The following is a 6,204-nucleotide window of genomic DNA, read 5'->3' as shown; positions in this document are numbered from 1 at the left end:
CTTCATCTCCTGCCTGCCTCACCCATCTGCATCAGCCACAATTGTGTCATAGGGATGCTGGTGAGTGCCCAGAGACACTACCCTCTTTTCCAACTCCATGTCTATGTACATATCTTCTCCCATCTGGATTTCTTTCCTCCCTTTATATGCTTGTCAAGCTTCTATCCATCCTTCAAAGCCTAGATCAAATGGTCTTTCCTTTCAATAGCTTTCTCTGAAATACTGCCACCCAGGTTTAATATAATCTTTTGATAGCAATAAAATAACATGTACTTATTTATATTCTCTTTGCCTGCAATGCAGGAGACCTGGGTTTGATCCCTGGATTGGAAAGCTCCTCTAAAGAAGGGAATGACAATCCGCTCCAGTATTCTTGCCTGGAGAATCCCATGGACAGAGGAGCCTGATGGGCTACAGTCGACAGGGTCGCACAGAGTCTGACAGGACTGAAAGACTAACACACTTTGACAGCAATAAAATAGTATGTGCATATTTATATTTTCTTTTAAATGTGTCTTTCAAGAACATTATTTTATTCAGTAAATATTTATTTTGAACCTATTATGTACCAGACACTCGAGGTAAGGAATATATATTGCTCATCTTTATTTTTCATTGCAATAAACAAGTGCTGTGAGAAAAAGTGAATGAGTGAGTATATGAATGAATGAAGTGGACCACCTCCCCTAGGCTCTTCAAGTTCCTACCAGAAATCTGGTTTGATGTGCCATGAAAATTTGAGTACTCTGAGCTCCTAGAGAAAATGCTGACACTTTTCTCTGGGATTCTCTGGCTGCTTATAATTTTTTGTAAGCCAGAGAGTTCCATGCAGTTCTCCAAAGAACTCTCTCTGATGAGCATCTAGTCTCTACTTTTCTGAACTCATGTGTTCCAGTGATTCTGGAGGTTAAAATAAAGCAGTGACAACATGAGTTACCATCCCCTTATCATGTCATGGATGGGCTTCTTGGCCTATATCCCACCAGGCGGGAGGCTGACCACCCAAACTGGCCTTGCTGCCTGTCCGTGTCTTGTTGTCAAATTAAGACCAAGGCTGAAGCAATCAGGTTTGTTTGTTTGTTTGTTTTTCCTCTAAAAGTACTCTGTACCAATTTCAAAGACAACTCTCAAAATCGGATTTGAGGAATAAACAGGCCTGCCATATAATCACATTCTTGTCTTCTTTGGGAAAGACATAATAGACCCCTGTTTTGATTTGATGATGAATAGCTTGGTCTATGTGTTTCCAGGTTCTTGGGTGTAATTAGAATATTTCTGTAAAGGGTGACTAAATCAATAGGACTGATTTCTTCTCACCAGTGCCTGAATATAGATATCAAATGATGGTTCAGCACCCTCCTGGAGAAGATGTACTAGAAATGGTACTTACTGGGAGTCAGAAGTACCAGGCATCAGCTCTCAGCTCTACATTTACCAAAGGGTGACACTGGCTAAATCACTCACCTCCTCCTTTGTAAAAATGCAGATAATGCTAACTTTGCAGAGATGTCTTAAGGTTCAAATGAGGCAATATAGACAAAGATCCTAGCATACGGAAGATGGTAATATGTGTGAATTTCCTATGTTTCTTTGGAATGCGTGTGTTCTTAATACTTTTGTTGCCTTTGGAGCCTCCCTTTGAAAATGACTAGCAGAGTCATATGTCAAGTGACAATATTACAGCTCCCTCCCATTTATTGATGATCTCGGCATGTCTATCAGTCCCTGGGATTTGCTGGGAACTGCTGGTGATTCATTCTCTGCTCTGCTGGCCTGTTTCTCTCGGGGCCTGCATCTTTGAGGAGGAGAGGACCCTGTCTGGCCATGGACCCCCTTCCCATTGGTCCATGTAGAATGGAAGAAGAAAGAGACTCAATCCAACAATTTTGAGATGTTTGAGAGAACTATCTACATTATCTGAGATCGGTGACTGTGGCCTGCCAATAGGGTAACTTAGCCCAGCTTTATTAGGTGGGGTGAGGGATAGTGCAAGGGGCCAACAGTGTTCACAGTGGACCACATCCAAGAGGACACAACCTGTGACACTCAGACCCTGACTGAAGCCAGGCTGTACCTGTCTCGGGGGTTGGGCCTTCCCCTCAGCCCCCCACCACTGCCAGGATCCAGTTACTGCAGCATTCGCTGCCAGTTCACACCCTTGCACAGAAAGGAGATAGATGAGCATACTGAAGGTGCTCATTCTGCCTGGAGTTGTCACTTGGACTCTTTCTTGTTCCTGGTTTCCTCCTGTCTGCCCAGCTGGTATTGTATCGGTGTTTTGATTGGCTCTTAATGAGGCTTCTGAATAGTTCTTGTTATTACACTTTTATGGACGGGCTGTTCCCAGTTCGCTTTTTCTCACAGCTGAGAGCTCCAACCTCCCCAGTGGGAGTCAAGAAGAGATCAGTGGATGAGCTGCCTGAGTTCCCACTAAGACTGTGGAAAGTCAAAGTCACCTGGCCTCATGGATTGCCTATCAGAGCCCCGGATCGGAAGGAGACAGAGACCTCTTCCCAAGCTCCCAGGTCGGGGCTCAAAGCTACACTTTGCCCTTTGCTGGGAACTTCTGTGATGACCAACCTTGGGCTGATGACTTTTGTCCCTGGTTGAAACAGAAAAGGAAAGGTCACAAGTGTCTAGAGTAACTCAATGTTGAGTGATGGAATTTCTCCTTCAGCTAATCAGAATTTTTTCCAGGAAGAAGAGTCAGTAATTAGAAAGATAACTTTATGTAGTGACTTAAGAACAAAACCCTGCATTTTATATTATTGAACTGTCAACATATGAATGAGACTCTTTGTGTCTTTTTCAACCTCTGTTTTAATCAGGTAGCAGGATATAATTAATTTCACAGTTCATGAAATTGTACAAGGTAGACTATAGCCTTTCAATGAAGCCTTGACTTGAAAGCGTCATGTGTCCTTTATAGAGAAAAGTGATGGAAAATGTAAGCAGAGAGAGTAGAGCATCTTAGAGATGGAGAAGGGCTGTATGTCCAGTGATGAGCTCGGCTCCTGCTCCACCCTGTTTGACTGTCTAGGACGATGAGCAACCCTGAGCGTGGCTGGCTTCTTGGTGCGCTTAGAAGGCAGAGTTCTGGGTGCCAGAGTGCCAGAGTCCCACGTGGCATGGAACCAGCAGGTTTTCAAGGGGCAGCTTCGGGCTCAGTGAGGATTCCTGATGACCAGGATGGACTGGGAATCAGACAGCCCTCCTCCTTTGGAGGCCTCCCAGATTTTGATGTGGCTTTACGAAAAGAAGGGTCTACCCCTTGTAACTGAAACTGGATTCATGCCACCCTGGTAGGATGACAGCTCAATGTCATGTTTAACTTGATTTAAAGAGAATATAGAAGTTTTTATTTCTTATATGCCTGGAGATGCAAACTAAGATTCATACTTTCATTTATAAAATAAGTTGAGCCTTCAGTGTTACCTACTTGCAGAAGGGCCCTCAATAGGAATGTTGTACATTGGTAATTTTATCCTTAAAAAATAAGAGTTTGATTTTTTTATCTTGTTTTAGCTGAAATGCCAAATTTTCTTCGAAACCCCATCGACTTTAGCCCACCAGTTTCCCAGGCAAGAACACTGGAGCTGGTAGCCATTCCCTTCTCCAGGGGATCATTCTGACCCAGGGATTGAACCCAGGTCTCCTGCATTGCCGGCAGATTCTTTACTGTCTGAGACGCTTGGGAAGCCCTTTATGCACTATGTCAGTATATGATTCAGGTGAAAGTGTAAATGTCTTACATTTACACTTCATTGGCAGTGTTGGTTGGGTTGGTTGCCCACAGAGTTGGTGGGCAGAGCCCTTCTACCTGGCCTGTCTCTCACACTGATTCAGTATAAGTGAAGCCTGTGGAGTACGAGGGCTCTGACCTTCAGCTTGGAGCCATCCTGTGGGTCACAGACTTGCTGTGATAAGTAGGTGGCTGAGATATCAAATAGCTAACTTCTGGGTCATGTGAACCTTCCTTAGCATTTTCCTCAAGGTCCTTCATCACGTGGCCCATTCCTCCCTGACAGCTCTGTCCTTTGCTACTTGTATCCATCTTTGCATTCTGAGGGACAGCCCTGGTGTCCAGCTCAGTGCCTGGTGCAGGTAGGTACTAAATAAATGAAAATCAATGATGTAATACATATCATTTGAGAGACGTCATCTGGCAGCCCAGATTATTCAGGGAAATGGAATAAAACTTGGGGGATGACAGAGAGAGAGATAGAAAAAAAGTTAAACTTTACTTTTTTTTTTTTTTTTTTTACTCTTAGCTAAGGATGACATCTACACAGTTATACCCACATTGGAATTTAATATACAAAAGCTACTTGCATCTTTCCCTATATCTCTTCCAACCTCATAGGGCATGGCTACACGCACGTGTACACATGTGTTTAAAACCAACTGAGGGATAGAGAAGTCAGAAAGAAGGTGATCAAAATATTGCTAGCAATGCTAGATCAGAGAATGTGTTTTGAGTATGTTTCCTCCTCCTCATCCTTAAATCTTGACTTTGGAAAGAGCTGCCTTAGCTCAGTAATTGGGCTTGTTTAACCAGCCAGCTTAACCTCAGGGCTCCAAAATCACTGCATATGGTGACTGTAGCCATGAAATTAAAAGACGCTTACTCCTTGGAAGAAAAATTATGACCAACCTAGACAGCATATTAAAAAGCAGAGACACTACTTTGCCAACAAAGGTCCATCTAGTCAAGGCTATAGTTTTTCCAGTAGTCATGTATGAATGTGAGAGTTGGACCATAAGGAAAGCTCACCGCCAAAGAACTGGTGCTTTTGAAGTGTGGTATTGGAGAAGACTCTTGAGAGTCCCTTGGACTGCAAGGAGATCCAGCCAGTCCATCCTGAAGGAGATCAGTCCTGGGTGTTCACTGGAAGGACTGGTGTTGAAGCTGAAACTCCAGTACTTTGGTCACCTCATGCGAAGACTTGACTCGTAAAAGACTCTGATGCTGGGAGGGATTGGGGGCAAGAGGAGAAGGGGACGACAGAGGATGAGATGGTTGGATGGCATCACTGACTCAATGGACATGAGACTGGGTAGACTCCAGGCATTGGTGATGGTCCAATGACCAGGGAGGGCTGGCATGCTGCAGTCCATGGAGTCTCAAAGAGTCAGACACGACTGAGCGACTGAACTGAACCTCAAGGAATCATGGCCACAGCACACCTGGACCTCAGGGTAAGAACAAAAAGATTTGAGTCTTCAGAGCTGCCTCTGGGCTCCAGTCCAGATATACTTCCATTTGGAAGCCGATGCAAAGTACAACACACACACACACACACACACACACACACACACACACACACAGAATGAGAAAAGAGAGACTTCTCAGAGAAGTCTTTCCTACTCCTTGCAGTTTGGGGTGGGAAGTAGACAGTTAAGGATGGGGGAACTACTTCCTAGTATTTATGATGGGATAGTAGACCTCAGTCTATGGAACAGGGGAGAAAATTCAGAAGATATCCTTAAGAGTCATGTCCCACTACATTAAACCCTGTTGCATTCATGAAAGGCCCCACGTGGATCTTCATGTCAATCAGACATCTTGAAACATGGCTTGTATGTTGATTGACTGGGACAAGCCCTAAGCTCATTTCTGGCAAGGCGACCATACTTGGTGGGTACTGCACAATGGATGATTTCTACAAAAATGAAGCAAAACTAATGCAAAAGATATGAGGACTGTGTTTACAAATGTATAATGAAGCTGTACATTAAATGCCCTAAAAGAATTTGGCTTTAGCTCTAGTATATACAGTTAAACCCTAGTATACACCAAACATGATATGTACGAGTAGAAATTAAGAACTGTAAACAGATGGGCACAGACGAAACACAGCTATGCGAGTGAAAAGACATAGGGCCAAACAGCCTGTTAGGTCTAGGAAAAGCAATAACACAGTTAAAGATCAACATATAAAATTAATCATCCCATTCAGCACCCCTGCTAAGTAAAGTCTTTAATGCCAGCAGTTTTCAAGGGGAGAGGCCAATGGAGACTATAGTCTGAGACGAGGTGGAGGATAATATAAAAAGAACCTGGGTTGGGCAGGTTCCACAGAGAATGAAGACAAAGGTGTCAGTGATGGTTCATAGGGAGATATATGGTGTGCCAGCCAGACTCCTTGGTTGCAAGCAGCATCCAACTCTCTTGGAATAAAAGAGAATTTTTGTAATTCGTGG

Source organism: Budorcas taxicolor, chromosome 8 (genome assembly GCF_023091745.1).
Source record: "Budorcas taxicolor isolate Tak-1 chromosome 8, Takin1.1, whole genome shotgun sequence".
Classification (NCBI taxonomy): domain Eukaryota; kingdom Metazoa; phylum Chordata; class Mammalia; order Artiodactyla; family Bovidae; genus Budorcas; species Budorcas taxicolor.
Note: the sequence above shows the minus strand (reverse complement) of the source record.